The sequence below is a fragment of the Panulirus ornatus genome, chromosome 38 (assembly GCF_036320965.1).
Source record: "Panulirus ornatus isolate Po-2019 chromosome 38, ASM3632096v1, whole genome shotgun sequence".
Taxonomy (NCBI): Eukaryota; Metazoa; Arthropoda; class Malacostraca; order Decapoda; family Palinuridae; genus Panulirus; species Panulirus ornatus.
In genome coordinates, this window is record NC_092261.1 from 11,651,389 (window position 1) to 11,667,340 (window position 15,952).

The 15,952-nt window shown below is 44.7% G+C and overlaps 1 protein-coding gene across 1 annotated transcript in view; it reads right to left on the minus strand.

Moving 5' to 3' along the window:
* The window catches only part of LOC139760903 (corticotropin-releasing factor-binding protein), a 175,771-nt gene that overhangs the window by 111,694 nt on the left and 48,125 nt on the right, over positions 1-15,952 (minus strand). The gene's annotated exons all lie outside the window — the stretch shown is intronic.

Consider the following 15,952-nt stretch of genomic DNA (forward strand, 5'->3'; position numbering starts at 1 on the left):
ACGTCTGAGTACAGTATGACTCAATGTTTCTCTAATCATTTACAGCCTGATTCCTCGAAGTGTCTGGAGTAGTCAGCGGAAACAGTTCGTGAACCCATGGGTCGTAAGTACTCTCGCACATGCTTGTGTTACGCTTCTTTCGGACGTGATGGAGAGGCATGAGTCCACTACTTTGAGACAGTAGTTCTTACGCCGAGTTTTAAGTGCATAACAACAAAAGATTTCAAGAAAGAAATGGCTGGAAATTGCCAAAATTGCGTCTTCAGTGGTAGCCATTTACTTCATCGACTGCCACGTAACCCGCCATTTGTATGTGTCGGTTCTCTTGATTTATTGTGTGCTTTTTTATTGTGTGTGTGTGTGTGTGTCTGTGAGGATTGTTTTGTACCCAAATTGTGTGTGAGTCATTGTGCAACCTGAGGAAGCAGATATATCAGAGAGCATTTGGCACGCCACGAGCACGAGAAATGTTGCGTTCTTGGTCATACGGGAACCGACTTGCTTGCTTGTCACATCTTGTGAGGCACGAAGGAAGAAGCCATGCGTCATTGCACTGTGTGTGTGTGTGTGTGTGTGGTGTGTGTGTGGTGTGAAGGAGTGCGTCATTACACTGCGTAACACAGGAAGGATTCATTTCTTCATTCGTTTTCTATGACTCATGTTTTTCTTATCACACGAGATGACCTTGACTGTAGTATGTTTTGCCCGTGTCATGTCGGTCGCTATAAGAATAAAACTAAATATCCTTGGTCCTCTGTTCTTAACGCTACCTCGCTAACGCGGGAAATGGCGAATAGTTTGAAAAAAAAAAAAAAAAAATCCTCGGAATATTATGTTTAGCAACAAGATTTGATCAGATGTTGGGAAAAACCTGGTGTTTTCTCGCAAAGGGCTAGGCTTATCAAACACCTGTGTCGCCGTAGACGGCAGTGTTGATATTCCATTGTTAAGTGCCCTGGTCTTCAAGCATTCACCTGTTGTTGACGTGTAAGTGCAGGATTGTTAACACGGATGGATTTTCAAAGGTAATTAACGAACTCGTCTTATGATAAGAACTGTTCTTTCGTCAGTAAGTAAGCGCTGCTCTAAACACACCTGTGTAATTGCCCGTTTGTTCTGTCTCACTATATCACTCCTTCTCCCTTTCCTTCGGTTCGGCCTTTCTAATCCCTAACACGTCAAGCCTTACAAAGGATCTTCAATTTTTCATCATCCAGCCGGCGGCAGACAGTTTTATTGGTCTGGAAGACAGCATCAGGCTGGGAGTTGTCGCCCAAGTCTAAAAAATGAAAGGATATACAAAAAAATGTAGCTGTCAGATATGCTCATTTTTCGCGTCTCCATCCCCGTGAGTGTTGCTGAGATGCGTGACTTGACAGAGAGGAATGTCATATGCTTAATCTGATTTACGACTCCTTTCATTTCCTCAGGTGTAAATGATTCTCAGCAAAAGATCTTATCATGCCAGCGCACTATTATGTGTTGAGAGGGAACTTCGATGTTCAAGGACTTCGATCGTAATGTATTGATTATGTTTAGGGTATATGGTATATTAGACGAGATGACACAGGCTTGCTCCTCCCCTCCCCCGAGCTTGTGTTGAAAACTGATATTTTCCTTTTTAGGTTATTGACGCAACGTATTTACTATGACAGCATAACACGTATACGCCAGTCCCTCTGTAGATTGGAGATGTGGACATCTTGCTCAGTGGTCTCTTGTTTCTACAGAATTTGTTTATTGCTATGGACGCAAGGCACACCCATGGAGGGATAACCATTCAATATAGGTATTCCTACCCACAAACATCATCACCGGGGTGCACCTCACAGTATTTTTTTCCCTCAATAGACAAATGGGTACAAGTCTCAGGTGTGGTGACGCACTCCAGCGATGACAGGCGTCGACACCCGATAACGTGTAGCTCGGCTTGAGTTTCCTCCTCCCCAAGTGTTCATTCCCAGGGACATGACCTCGATGACAGGCCGTCAGCCCACCAGGGGAACGTACTTACATATTTAATACGTGAACTGTGACCTGACTCTTTTATTTTTGATATGTATTATCAGACGTCTCTTTATCTTTTCATATTTATGTCACGAGTCTCTTTTGATCTTTGTAAATAAACCACGACCCATCTCTAGAGTATGGTATTGCAGATTAAGCAAATTTCAGCAATGCCTCCATCAATAGACCAAGAAATCTGTGTGTATCAGACAGCAGATGGTTCACCTCACTATGTGACGTGTTTGTTTCGACTTAAGGACCTTCTTACGTAAAATACTCTATTGGGCACAATACTTGCCATTTCTGAGTCGCTTTACTTGAACAGGTCACCTGGCCAGTGGGACCACTGTTTTTCTTAGTGGCCTTGTAGGGGATGGTGGTAGTAGACATCGGTCACATGTATCTGTAGCTGTGTAGCCTCTGAGTTATCAAACAAGTGGTTTGTATCAGGAAGGGTCTTGCTTGGCTGAGGATTTTGGATATAATTCATGATTTCGTAAGTTTTTCCCGTAAAAAAAACATAATGACCTCGTTTTCTACAACACATGTGAATGAAGCGTGACCACCTCTTGTTTTTTTTCTTCACTCTCATCTTCACCACCTCTTTGCTGGAAGTCTCAAACTTTCTGTTGTGTTGGTACGGATTTCTCTCTCGTGGGTCGGCGCCTCCGATCCAACCAGCCACACACGGACATTGTCCCTCGACCGGCCACTGTCCTGCTGATGATTTCAAGAGCTCTCGTTTGAAACCCCTCTGGTGATGGCACCTCTCCTCTGGTAAACACAGAAAGCCCTCACACATCGGCGGGCTTTTGAGAGGGAGGTCTGGTAGTACACGGGACTTTGTTTAAGACAATCCGTCCATCTGTAGCGTCCTTTTTGTACACATTACCGCTTGGTGTATCATGATTCAGAATGTACAGTTCCAGTCACTTGAAGCAGATCAAGGATCGTGTCATCTCTCTGTTATTTCATAGAAACACCTCGGCTTAAAACTGCCTCATATTTATTCGATTAGCTCGTAAAGGACATTTTCTGGAAATACTCAACTTATGCCGGATAAAAGAGACTATCAACTCATGCATATTTTAAGTCTAATGAGGTGATTTGTTTTCCCCACGTAAGTGGCAAAACCTCAGAAGCTGTTGGATATGACACTTGAGATTGATTGATTAGGTGGAAAACGACTTCCCTCCCTCTCTCTCCTCCCCCCAGTGCAGGGAGCGACGACTCATCATCACTATCATCAAACTCAGATCCCTCACCCGCCCCTGGTGCAGCTGTCTGTATCCTTCACCACCGCCATTTGTCCTTCATCCTCTCTCTCTCTCTTATCTTCACCCTCTGCTCCTCCTGATAAATGATTGACTCTACCCTGAACGTGGGACATTTTTTTTTTGTTCCATGAGCACGACTGGTGTGTCGCGGTGTGATGGTATATTCGACACAGGTCCCTTTTTTCAGTGGTCAGGTTAGAGGTCAGGCCATCAAACCTGAGGGTTCGTATTGGTCATAAGTCCTGCCCGTAGTCCCCAGGGCTGTACCGTCCGTCGTGCTCAGGGCTGGAAGCGTCTGCTTGTTGACCCAGAGTTGACTCGTGGGGTCACCCCTGGGTCACAGAGGGTCAGCTGCTGTTGCTGCTGCTGCCGTTGAGCAGGACATGTGCCTCACACCTGCTGGTGACCGACGGCTGTGTGTTCATTCTTGGATACACACCTCCCTTTCCACCCCACCTCCCCCACCCTACGACACACACACACACACACACACACACACACACACACACACACACACACACACACACACACACACACACACACACACACACCTGCCTCACACACGTGACGTTCATATCTCACCTCACTCATCCTTGTCTCTCTTCCTCATCTTCTCATTCACTTTGGCCACACACCCAACTCATCATCCTCAAACCTGATTCATTATCCTCTGACTTAACTCATCTTCCACACACACAACACACACACACACACACACACACACACACACACAATTCATCGTCCACGCACCCACCCAACTTGCCACTCCCTCACCTCACACTTTCCCCTCACTCTTCCCGTCATCCTCAGTCACTCCTCTCGTGACAGCCGTCAGGTCTTGCTGCCACACACACACACACACACACACACACACACACACACACACACACACACACAACACACACCACTCTGGTGGATGAGGTTCACCTCGAGGGTGTGTGTCCACACGACTCGTCCCTCGGCCGGACCCGGTGCCTCGCCCACTCGAACCTGTCACGTCTCAAGAGTTCGTTTCCCTGCCACACTCGCGGAGGGAGATGTTTCATTCAGGGTTGTACGTACAGCCTCCTCGTGTGTCTGTGTGTGGGTGTAGGGTAATGTCATTTTCCATCGGACAGAAACTGGGGAGGCCAATACCATACACTGACTTACTGGAACTTAGTACCCAGGGTATGTTGGCCACTGAGAGATTGTTAATTGTGTGTGTGTGTGTGTGTGTGTGTGTGTGTGTGTGTGTGTGTGTGTGTGTGTGCGTGTGTGTGTGTGTGTCTCAACGTGGTATAGGGTATTGTGTGATAGGAAATATACCATATTCACATTAAGACCGAGACTGTATTATTTTATAGGATCATGAGCCTACTTGAAGAACATAGATAAATTCGTCCAAAATATGGTATATGGGTGTTAGAATTTAGATACGCGATTGGAAATAGACCTGAAATGCACCGTTATGTCCCTTCTCTTTCGTCTGATTGGGGACGGTAAACGCCCCTGCATCTCGCACGTCCTCGCTTAGATAGCTGTGCTAGGGAGTTGAAATGGCACTGCTATCTACCACCTCCAGATGGCAGTGTTTCCTTTCCCGTTCCCGTGTCGAGCGCATTCACATGCAGACGTGCTGCTCCATATTTACTGCGTGTGTCATCCATTTCTGCAGGAAGGAGGGACCAGTCTAAGCCTCCTCACGTGTTCCATTCACCATCCATGTCCCCACTTGTCGGCTCGAGGGCAGTCTACATATATATATATATATATATATATATATATATATATATATATATATATATATATATATATATATATATATATATATATTCCCACACACAGTGAATGTACGAACTCAATTACATTTCTCTTTGTGTTTTGTATGTACGCAGTCATATATATATATAACTATATATATTTTTTTTTTTTTTTTTTTTTTTTTCATACTTTGTCGAACCTGAACAAAATGAGTGCGAGAAACTTTTAAGATTGTTCGTCCTGGATGATTGAGTTTCCCTTGGGAAAACAAACACACAAAGGAAACCCGGTATGACGAGCCTACTGGGCTGTATGACGAGCCAGTTGGACGTGTATAACGAGCCTGCTGGGCTGTAACAAGCTAAGATGATCACTCCTCCGATCAATAGTGATGGGTAGCGACTATTCTATATAGCCCTTACACCGGTCCCTCTACACACACACACACACACACACACACACACACGCGCGCGCGCGCGCGCGCGCGCGTGTTGACAAACCATTGAGAGGTCATTTTATTCACGAATATTTGAATTTATCATCCCTTCTGCAACCTCCAGAGTCCTGGTACTGGCACCTTCTCGCCCGTCTTCTCTCCTGCTTCTCTGTCTTGCCCCACTCGCCTCCCTTGTCTCCTGTGACCTCTCCTGCCCTCTCTCTCTCTCTCTCTCTCTCTCTCTCTCTCTCTCTCTCTCTCTCTCTCTCTCTCTCTCTCTCTCTCTCTCCACTGTCCCGGCTTCCCCCCTGGCCCTACTACCTCACTCCTTCCCCCCTGTCACCAGGCTTCTCTCCGCCCGTCCATCACGACGGCCTCTCCATCAGCCGTCTCCTTTTTTCCTCCCCCCTCTGTCCTTCGCCTGATTCTCGCCTCCGTCATTTTCATTCGAGACAGGAAGGTGTTTTACATTTTGCGTCGACGGTGAATGACAGAAATTATGAGTGTTATCGACAACGGCTTGGAAGGCTGTGGCGCGACTTGCAACGCACCTCTTTGTTGTGTTGTTCGTCTCGGGACGTGCAACACCTCTTTGTCCCGTGTATGGCTCAGCGTGGAACACTCTGTGTGTGTGTGTGTGTGTGTGTGTGTGTGTCTTTGTGCTTCCGTCACGAAGCGTGGAAAATAATGTTGTCTCGCGTGTTTTTGGTTCTTTCCGCAACGTTTCCCCTCGGGACCCTACACATTAGTGGAGTTAACTTTTTACTATGGATAGTACTTATTTTTTTTTTCACAAGATGTGCCAAGACAAGTGTGTGTGTGTGTGTGTGTGTGTGTGTGTGTGTGTGTGTGTGTGTGTGTGTGTGTGTGTGTGTGTGTGTGTGTGTAATTCTACTCACTGTTTGTGATTAAGGACGACGGGACGACCCTTGGCTGCAATGGCATCAAGGGGCCGCACCGTCGTGTTCATCAATCAAATGGTTATGCCATAAAACACTGAACCGTAGACTGGTGAAATTATTCAGTCCGGCCGAGTGCAAGGGGAGGGTGCCAGGGGCTCACCTGTCGGGGAAAATAGTGCAGTTTTTCCCGTGACTGTAAATTCCGGGAAACGTTTGTGTTGAGGTTCTGAAAGGGCACTTGAAGAGCCCTGTGAGAGAGGCGGGTGTGTGTGTAGGGGACTGTGGCTGGGGACTAGTGGCGACTGGTATTGGGATGGGGACTGAATGGTGTTGGGAAGGATAGCGGGGGGAGGGAGGGAAAGCTCGGTGGTGTAGCTGAGAGGGAAGGAGGGAAGGAAATTACTACATCGGAAGAGTGGTTGAAGGTGAGGGAGACGAGTGTGTAAAGGGGTGAGTGGGAGGGGATGAGACTGGAATATGGAGTGGTGTCAGGTATACGAGTAATGGCTATGTGGTGGATGTTGTAGTGGTGGTGGGCTGGTTGCACACACACACACACACACACACACACACACACACACACACACACACACACACACCCACACTAGATGACTGTTCATTCATGAACATATTTTTCATCACATCCAGGAATTGCTTTATATACACACTTGTCACCTCCATAGACGTTCGTTGGTGAAGGATCGTGTCCCCACAAGAGTCTTCATTCATTGTATTATTATACACAAGATATTCATCGGTTGATTCAGTATCTTGTCGCATAATCACTTGCACCATGTCCAGTTTCTTATCATATCCACGTTGTGATTTTATCACAATAGGTAAAGTCTGGAGTGAGATTAGTGAATACCTCTGGATTTCATTGTTACGAGTACTCTTGATATACGAATGTATGAGGCCGACAGACATATATAAGTACGTGTGACGTTGTGACACCCGTACGGATGGCTAATGGTTTATTCTGCCGGAGCAGCGTAATGGGGAAGCCTTTTCGTGCACTCGTTCGTCTTCTGTTCACCGTGACACACACGCACACGGACAGGATCGCAGTGCTTCAAGGACTCGCTGGGCTCACGAATGAGGAGATCGATAGTTCTCGTTGTTATTAACGCAGTTGATTATCACCAATTTCCTCGTCGGCATCATTATGTTCATCATCACCATCCTCACACTCACTATCCTCCTGCTGCTGCTCCTCCTGTAGTCACACAGGTTCAGGGGGTCCGGACGGGAGGGCTGGTCGATATGGTAGGTGGTGCCCCGTACACCACCAGTTGGTCGATGTGGTAGGTGGTGCCCCGTACACCACCAGTTGGTCGATATGGTAGGTGGTGCCCCGTACACCACCAGTTGGTCGATGTGGTAGGTGGTGTCCCTTACACCACCTTGGTAGGTGGTGCCTCTTACTCTACCTTAACGAGTTGGTGCCTCTCACACCACCTTGGTTGGTAGATGCCTTTCATACCACCGTGGTGTCTGGTGCCTCTCATGACGGGATAGTGCCTCTCGCGCTACCATGATAAAGTTGATGCCTCTCACCGCCACCACGTTGGGTAGATGACTCTAACTACCCACAGTGGTAGGTAGATGTCTCTCACCAACACCCACGGTCAGTAAATGCCTCTCACATCACCACCACGGTCGGTAGATGCCTCTCTCCACCACCACCACCACCACCACCATCAGAGGAGGTAGGTGCCTCTCTCACCACCACCACCGCCCACGGTAAGTGTCGCCCCCGCCCGCTGGTGCACCCTAGCAGTAGGTGGCCCTCCAGTGTTTGCCGAGTTTTATCTCGTAGACAAAACGTTTCTCTCGTCCTTTTAGACGCACTCTTTATTTGGGTTATATATTCTTAAGCAGACAATGGCCTCTTCCTCATCCTCCTCCTCTGCCAACACTCGAGTTTTCGCACAGTGGTCTTGTGTGTGCCTCCGTTTTTAGTTATTTTTTGGGTGTGTTTTGTTTGCACACGCATATGTGTGTGTGTGTGTGTGTGTGTGTGTGTGTGTGTGTGTGTGTGTGTGTGTGTGTGTGCGCGCGCGCGCTGAAAGTACAGAGGGATATAACGGAATTCAAAGAGCAACAGTCTGTTGGGTCCTTTTGAGGATTGTTCGTGATAGTAGAAGAGATTAAAGACTCATGCATGCATGCATAAACCTATTTTTCATTCTTTTTTTTTCCATTTCTCTTCGAGTCCCAAACACTTCCTGTTGTACTGCAGCTGGAGGACAGTACGAAAAGATTCGTACGTTAATTCCATCTGTGATCTGTTCGTCATTGTTCCTCCTTTTGCCATCAGGGGGTCAAGCATTGGCTGGAGATTACATATTAAACTTATGGGGAGTAATGTTTAGTAGTGAGTCACCATGCAAGCTGTTGGCAGCTGCCGCTTAACACTGTAGTGGTGTTGGATGTGTGAAATCTTTTACCCAACAAGTGTGAGTGAAGTGGTCTGCGGTGGTGTGGCGCAGGGGTGAGGTGAGCCAGGACCGAGGACTGTGTAGGGTGGTCTGCGGTGGTGTGGCGCTGGGGTGAGGTGAGCCAGGACCGAGGACTGTGTAGGGTGGACTGCGGTAGTGTGGCGCTGGATTGAGGTGAGCCAGGACCGATGACTGTGTAGGGTGGTCTGCGGCGGTGTGGCGCAGGGGTGAGGTGAGCCAGGACTGAGGACTGTGTAGGGTGGTCTGCGGTGGTGTGGCGCAGGGGTGAGGTGAGCCAGGACCGAGGAGCGGAAATTAAGACGAACGATCTGGGACGTGTTGTGACGGGGGAGGGTGGGAGATCGGCGTTGCCAGCAGAGGGTTACCATGGCAATGACTGCATGACAGTGGAAGCATGTGGGTTGTGTGTGTGTGTGTGTGTGTGTGTGTTTATGTATGCACCTGTAGGAGTAAATGTATAGCACACACATAGTAATCACAAGCAATATCACTAGAGTGGATTAGTATGATGGAAATGCTGTCGTAATTATGTACTGTGAGGGAATGTTAGTACTGATCTTGTTCACATGTGATTTCAGTGGCTCGATTTGTTAAGTATGAACGAATGAAGGAGTTGACCGGAGGTGAAATGAGTATCTGAAAAACTGTCCGAATAATTTTGATTCAATAGACACAGTATTGTACTTTTTTTGCTGTGTGTCCTTGAGAAAACCTTCCGTACATCTAGGTTATCTTGACAGATGACTTATGGCAACAGTAGAGGAAAGCGGCTCAGGCGTCGCTAAACCCGAAGGTAACATACTACATAACTCCCTGACACAGTTTATGGAAGTACGAGTCTACGGACATTCATTGATGTGTTTCAGTTTCTCTTCGTAGAATGACAGAGGATGACATTAGCCCGTGCCGCCGCGCTGGTAAACTTTGACCTTAGAATCAGAATATCGGTTGGGGTTTACGAAGGTAAGTCTTTGGGAACTTTGAACTTGCTGGTATTACCCATTATGTTGCCTCCGCCTCTTGACATTCAGGTTCTTAGAAAACGACGACCTCGCGCAGTGCGTGGTGCGGTTAACGACTGAATTGATGATTTTTCATTGTTTATGTGGCAGTCACGCCTTACATAAGCCATTTTCGTTAGCTTTTGCCCTCCTGTCCCGTTTTCTTCGGTGTTAAACTTAGGCGCAATTGGTGGGGTCAGGTCACGGGAGGTCGTTTAGACACAGAGCAACAAAATGAGTTCCGTTTAGAAATAAATCATATTGAAGCACTAAAGCTAATCTTTCTAAATAGATAATAAGTGTAGACTTTAAGGATATATGTTAGAAGTTATCAGAGTAGTGAGCAATATTATGAACATAACTTACAATAATTTCTTTATGATCAAGAGAGATAATATAAGCAGATATAAGGGCGTGAAGTTAGATGGAGGAAGATGTAATACAAAAACAGGCAAGAGTCTCAGAACGCTGGAATGAATGACCTAGAGATACCGCCCAGCCGGACATACAAATACTTTCGTGATGTGCCGGGGAATATTCTTGTTAAAAAAAAATGACCTTATATTATGCACGATCTTCAATGTTCTTTCCTGACAGATGAGAGGCTAAGATACATCCACCTTTCCGGTGAATGCGTTAGCTGAAATTAGATCAGATTGTGTGTCCTTTCATCCCTTAGTATAAAATTTCCATGACATTATACTCTCTTTATGTCTTTTTTCTTTTCTTGATGGTCCTTCACAGCCATTTTCCAGCCGGCTGATGTGGCGGGGGGAATCGTGAGTAGGGAGGAGCCATCTGATTTATAATCTGGTCTCAAATCTTTGTTAGATTCACAGTTTCTCCGAATCCTCTTAGTGTTCTCCGGCAAATCACATAGTCTTAGATCACCGGGTCTTCTGTTATCTGGTCTTCCCATGTACTCCCGAGGTGTCTGGGTCCCCCCCATGAGTCCTCAACCGATCCCCCATTCCCCGTGGTAGCCAGGTCCCCATCAATTCCTCACTGATCTCCCTCCTCCTTTGACCACCGGGTCCCCATGGGTGCTCAACCTATCCCCATTCCCTGTGATATCCAGGCACCCATATGAGTCCCCATCCGATCCCCATTCCCCGTGGGATCCAGGTCCCCATAATTCCCTTTAGCGGATCTAGTCCCCTCACAAGAGCGCCGTCCGGGCGGTATTATCATCCACGAAATATTGGGTATTTTCGTGAGTCTGACGTCATCACGCTAGGAGCCTCCCAACCTGCCGTGGGGGAGCGGTTAGGGATCCTGAGGAGTTTGAAGGCCAGAAAACACAGGGGATTTTTTTTTTCCTTTTATAGAGGCCGGTATTGGAATGAACGTCACATGTAAGATTTAGAAAATGTTTGAAGTTTTGAAGTCGAAAGTAAATTATTCTTTTTGAAAGTGGAGATATATAGAGCTCTAGTCTGTTATTATCGGATGTCCTAGTCTGTTATTATCGGATGTCCTAGTCTGTTATTATCGGCTGTTCTAGTCTGTTATTATCGGCTGTTCTAGTCTGTTATTATCGGATGTCCTAGTCTGTTATTATCGGATGTCCTAGTCTGTTATTATCGGATGTCCTAGTCTGTTATTATCGGATGTCCTAGTCTGTTATTATCGGATGTCCTAGTCTGTTATTATCGGATGTCCTAGTCTGTTATTATCGGATGTCCTAGTCTGTTATTATCGGATGTCCTAGTCTGTTATTATCGGATGTCCTAGTCTGTTATTATCGGATGTCCTAGTCTGTTATTATCGGCTGTTCTAGTCTGTTATTATCGGCTGTTCTAGTCTGTTATTATCGGCTGTTCTAGTCTGTTATTATCGGATGTCCTAGTCTGTTATTATCGGATGTCCTAGTCTGTTATTATCGGATGTCCTAGTCTGTTATTATCGGATGTCCTAGTCTGTTATTATCGGATGTCCTAGTCTGTTATTATCGGATGTCCTAGTCTGTTATTATCGGCTGTTCTAGTCTGTTATTATCGGATGTCCTAGTCTGTTATTATCGGATGTCCTAGTCTGTTATTATCGGCTGTTCTAGTCTGTTATTATCGGATGTCCTAGTCTGTTATTATCGGATGTCCTAGTCTGTTATTATCGGCTGTTCTAGTCTGTTATTATCGGATGTCCTAGTCTGTTATTATCGGATGTCCTAGTCTGTTATTATCGGCTGTTCTAGTCTGTTATTATCGGATGTCCTAGTCTGTTATTATCGGATGTCCTAGTCTGTTATTATCGGATGTCCTAGTCTGTTATTATCGGCTGTTCTAGTCTGTTATTATCGGATGTCCTAGTCTGTTATTATCGGCTGTCCTAGTCTGTTATTATCGGATGTCCTAGTCTGTTATTATCGGATGTCCTAGTCTGTTATTATCGGCTGTTCTAGTCTGTTATTATCGGATGTCCTAGTCTGTTATTATCGGATGTCCTAGTCTGTTATTATCGGATGTCCTAGTCTGTTATTATCGGATGTCCTAGTCTGTTATTATCGGATGTCCTAGTCTGTTATTATCGGCTGTTCTAGTCTGTTATTATCGGATGTCCTAGTCTGTTATTATCGGCTGTTCTAGTCTGTTATTATCGGATGTCCTAGTCTGTTATTATCGGATGTCCTAGTCTGTTATTATCGGCTGTTCTAGTCTGTTATTATCGGCTGTTCTAGTCTGTTATTATCGGATGTCCTAGTCTGTTATTATCGGCTGTTCTAGTCTGTTATTATCGGCTGTTCTAGTCTGTTATTATCGGCTGTTCTAGTCTGTTATTATCGGATGTCCTAGTCTGTTATTATCGGATGTCCTAGTCTGTTATTATCGGATGTCCTAGTCTGTTATTATCGGATGTCCTAGTCTGTTATTATCGGATGTCCTAGTCTGTTATTATCGGCTGTTCTAGTCTGTTATTATCGGATGTCCTAGTCTGTTATTATCGGATGTCCTAGTCTGTTATTATCGGATGTCCTAGTCTGTTATTATCGGCTGTTCTAGTCTGTTATTATCGGATGTCCTAGTCTGTTATTATCGGATGTCCTAGTCTGTTATTATCGGATGTCCTAGTCTGTTATTATCGGATGTCCTAGTCTGTTATTATCGGCTGTTCTAGTCTGTTATTATCGGATGTCCTAGTCTGTTATTATCGGATGTCCTAGTCTGTTATTATCGGCTGTTCTAGTCTGTTATTATCGGCTGTTCTAGTCTGTTATTATCGGATGTCCTAGTCTGTTATTATCGGATGTCCTAGTCTGTTATTATCGGATGTCCTAGTCTGTTATTATCGGATGTCCTAGTCTGTTATTATCGGCTGTTCTAGTCTGTTATTATCGGATGTCCTAGTCTGTTATTATCGGATGTCCTAGTCTGTTATTATCGGATGTCCTAGTCTGTTATTATCGGATGTCCTAGTCTGTTATTATCGGATGTCCTAGTCTGTTATTATCGGATGTCCTAGTCTGTTATTATCGGATGTCCTAGTCTGTTATTATCGGATGTCCTAGTCTGTTATTATCGGATGTCCTAGTCTGTTATTATCGGCTGTCCTAGTCTGTTATTATCGGATGTCCTAGTCTGTTATTATCGGATGTCCTAGTCTGTTATTATCGGATGTCCTAGTCTGTTATTATCGGATGTCCTAGTCTGTTATTATCGGATGTCCTAGTCTGTTATTATCGGATGTCCTAGTCTGTTATTATCGGCTGTTCTAGTCTGTTATTATCGGATGTCCTAGTCTGTTATTATCGGATGTCCTAGTCTGTTATTATCGGATGTCCTAGTCTGTTATTATCGGATGTCCTAGTCTGTTATTATCGGCTGTTCTAGTCTGTTATTATCGGATGTCCTAGTCTGTTATTATCGGATGTCCTAGTCTGTTATTATCGGATGTCCTAGTCTGTTATTATCGGATGTCCTAGTCTGTTATTATCGGCTGTTCTAGTCTGTTATTATCGGATGTCCTAGTCTGTTATTATCGGATGTCCTAGTCTGTTATTATCGGATGTCCTAGTCTGTTATTATCGGCTGTTCTAGTCTGTTATTATCGGATGTCCTAGTCTGTTATTATCGGCTGTTCTAGTCTGTTATTATCGGATGTCCTAGTCTGTTATTATCGGATGTCCTAGTCTGTTATTATCGGCTGTTCTAGTCTGTTATTATCGGATGTCCTAGTCTGTTATTATCGGATGTCCTAGTCTGTTATTATCGGATGTCCTAGTCTGTTATTATCGGATGTCCTAGTCTGTTATTATCGGCTGTTCTAGTCTGTTATTATCGGATGTCCTAGTCTGTTATTATCGGCTGTTCTAGTCTGTTATTATCGGCTGTTCTAGTCTGTTATTATCGGCTGTTCTAGTCTGTTATTATCGGCTGTTCTAGTCTGTTATTATCGGATGTCCTAGTCTGTTATTATCGGCTTTTCTAGTCTGTTATTATCGGCTGTCCTAGTCTGTTATTATCGGATGTCCTAGTCTGTTATTATCGGATGTCCTAGTCTGTTATTATCGGATGTCCTAGTCTGTTATTATCGGCTGTTCTAGTCTGTTATTATCGGATGTCCTAGTCTGTTATTATCGGCTGTTCTAGTCTGTTATTATCGGATGTCCTAGTCTGTTATTATCGGATGTCCTAGTCTGTTATTATCGGATGTCCTAGTCTGTTATTATCGGCTGTTCTAGTCTGTTATTATCGGATGTCCTAGTCTGTTATTATCGGCTGTTCTAGTCTGTTATTATCGGATGTCCTAGTCTGTTATTATCGGATGTCCTAGTCTGTTATTATCGGATGTCCTAGTCTGTTATTATCGGCTGTTCTAGTCTGTTATTATCGGCTGTTCTAGTCTGTTATTATCGGATGTCCTAGTCTGTTATTATCGGATGTCCTAGTCTGTTATTATCGGATGTCCTAGTCTGTTATTATCGGCTGTTCTAGTCTGTTATTATCGGATGTCCTAGTCTGTTATTATCGGATGTCCTAGTCTGTTATTATCGGATGTCCTAGTCTGTTATTATCGGATGTCCTAGTCTGTTATTATCGGATGTCCTAGTCTGTTATTATCGGCTGTTCTAGTCTGTTATTATCGGATGTCCTAGTCTGTTATTATCGGATGTCCTAGTCTGTTATTATCGGATGTCCTAGTCTGTTATTATCGGCTGTTCTAGTCTGTTATTATCGGCTGTTCTAGTCTGTTATTATCGGATGTCCTAGTCTGTTATTATCGGCTGTTCTAGTCTGTTATTATCGGATGTCCTAGTCTGTTATTATCGGATGTCCTAGTCTGTTATTATCGGCTGTTCTAGTCTGTTATTATCGGATGTCCTAGTCTGTTATTATCGGCTGTTCTAGTCTGTTATTATCGGATGTCCTAGTCTGTTATTATCGGCTGTTCTAGTCTGTTATTATCGGCTGTTCTAGTCTGTTATTATCGGATGTCCTAGTCTGTTATTATCGGCTGTTCTAGTCTGTTATTATCGGATGTCCTAGTCTGTTATTATCGGATGTCCTAGTCTGTTATTATCGGATGTCCTAGTCTGTTATTATCGGATGTCCTAGTCTGTTATTATCGGATGTCCTAGTCTGTTATTATCGGATGTCCTAGTCTGTTATTATCGGATGTCCTAGTCTGTTATTATCGGCTGTTCTAGTCTGTTATTATCGGATGTCCTAGTCTGTTATTATCGGATGTCCTAGTCTGTTATTATCGGATGTCCTAGTCTGTTATTATCGGCTGTTCTAGTCTGTTATTATCGGATGTCCTAGTCTGTTATTATCGGATGTCCTAGTCTGTTATTATCGGATGTCCTAGTCTGTTATTATCGGATGTCCTAGTCTGTTATTATCGGATGTCCTAGTCTGTTATTATCGGATGTCCTAGTCTGTTATTATCGGCTGTTCTAGTCTGTTATTATCGGCTGTTCTAGTCTGTTATTATCGGATGTCCTAGTCTGTTATTATCGGCTGTCCTAGTCTGTTATTATCGGATGTCCTAGTCTGTTATTATCGGATGTCCTAGTCTGTTATTATCGGCTGTTCTAGTCTGTTATTATCGGATGTCCTAGTCTGTTATTATCGGATGTCCTAGTCTGTTATTATCGGATGTCCTAGTCTGTTATTATCGGATGTCC